This window comes from Myotis brandtii, unplaced genomic scaffold, assembly GCF_000412655.1.
Source record: "Myotis brandtii unplaced genomic scaffold, ASM41265v1 scaffold326, whole genome shotgun sequence".
Lineage (NCBI taxonomy): Eukaryota > Metazoa > Chordata > Mammalia > Chiroptera > Vespertilionidae > Myotis > Myotis brandtii.
This window is the reverse complement of record NW_005362534.1, coordinates 88,053-89,800: the sequence shown is the minus strand read 5'-3', so window position 1 is coordinate 89,800 and position 1,748 is coordinate 88,053. Positions and strand designations below refer to the sequence as shown.

At 48.9% G+C, this 1,748-nt stretch overlaps 1 protein-coding gene across 6 annotated transcripts in view; it reads left to right on the top strand.

Annotated features, from left to right (window-relative positions):
- SCML2 (sex comb on midleg-like 2 (Drosophila)) overlaps positions 1–1,748 on the top strand; it is an 83,039-nt gene that overhangs the window by 48,576 nt on the left and 32,715 nt on the right. The gene's annotated exons all lie outside the window — the stretch shown is intronic.

Sequence of the window (1,748 nt, the reverse complement as noted above, 5' to 3'; positions counted from 1 at the left end):
TTTGAACTCTATATCCAGTAGTTTGCTTTCCTCCATTTCTGTCATTTGTGACCTGTTTCTTTGTCTCCGCATTTTTTATGCTTCCCTGTGTTGATAGAGTGGCTTTGTGTGCCAGGTGTCCTATAGGGCCCATTGGCTCAGCCTCCTTAATTACCTGAGGTGGGTGCTCTTGGTGCACCCCTTTGTGGGCTGTGTGCACAGTCTTGTTATAGTTAAGCCTTGATTGTTGTTGGTATCACTGGGAGGAATTGACCTTCAGGCTGTGTGGACCAGCTGTATCTACAATGGAAGAGCTGCTGTGCAGGAGACACCCATATGGGGCAGGACTTGCTTCAGTGGGGCTTTGGTGCTCACTGAGTGTGCCCCCTGAGTGTGTCTCTTATGGATGTGAAGAGTTGTAATCTGGATGGTATCACTCTGACCACTGGGTAGACTGGCTCTTGGATCTCCAAGGAGGTACAAAGTCAGCCACTGCCTGAGGCCACCCAGCAGGACCTACAGAGAGATCTGAGGATTCCTCCTCTTTGTTTGGGGTTTGGAGGTTCCCAGATGAGGTGCAGCTGTGAATTAATGCAGGCTGCTGATGGGCTTTAGGCCTTCTTTTGGAAGCTCTGGGGTTCTCTGACTCAGCTTCAGTTTGACAGGTTTTTAGGTGGATAAAGCCCAGGCCATTCATATGCAAAAGCCTCTGCATACACTTGGGTGGGGTTGTAAATTGGGTGGGACGGGGTCTCTGGGAATCACCAGGGGGGAGCAAACCACAATGGCTGCCATTCTGCTCTGCCTTGGAGCGGTCCCAGGGTCTGTGTCCCGCCGCCCCATGCAGGAACAAAGAATGCTGCAAGTACCTCTGCAAGAAAGCCGCCTGATGCCAGGCAGTCCAGTTTCTCTCCGAATGAGTCTGGGCCCCCAAATTCTCGCCCAGAACTGGAGTTCAGAGCAGTCGGGAGCTTGTATCTTCCTCCCGATTGAAAAAGACAACAGCGTACCCAGCTGCCAGCCCCTTTAACGCGCGCTGCTGTACCTCCACTCTTCCACATCTCTTCACCTCCTACTAGATGCAATGGGCTTTTCTCTTTCCTTCTAGTTGTGGAATTTCCTCTCAGCCAGCCTTCCCGTGGTTCTGGATGATATTCGTTTTGTCTTTTAGTTGTAATTTTAATGTGGTTGTGCGCGGCAGCAAGTTCAGGTGTTTACCTATGCCGCCATCTTGGTTGTCTCCGCATCATATATTTCCATTTTTATTTTCTTAAAGTTAATAAAATTTCTCTAGGTCATTAGAATTTACTGTGACATATGTCTTAAGTTATCTGATTACTTTAGAAAATATAATAAAGGTACAATTTGGTGATTTGAAATAAATTCAGTCCAAAAATGAGTATTTTTTCCAATTACAATTGACATTCAATATTATATTGGTTTCAAGTATACAGCGTAGTGGTTAGACATTTTTATAATTTGTGAAATGATCCCCCTGATAAGTCTAGTACCCACCTGGTACCATACTTAGTTATTATAATACTAGAGGCCCGATGCATGAAATTTGTGCAAGAGTAGGCCTTACTTCCCCCAGCCGCCAGCACTGGCTTCCCTCCAGCACCTGGGACCCAGGCTTCCCTAGCAGAGGGAGGACCCGCCCACCTGCCACAGCCCACTGGTTGGTTGCAGCCACGCTGGTCATGGCTTGCCTTGGCCCTCGGGCCCTCGCAGCCTCAGCGGCTTGCCTCGGCCCTCCGAGCCCCGGCTTC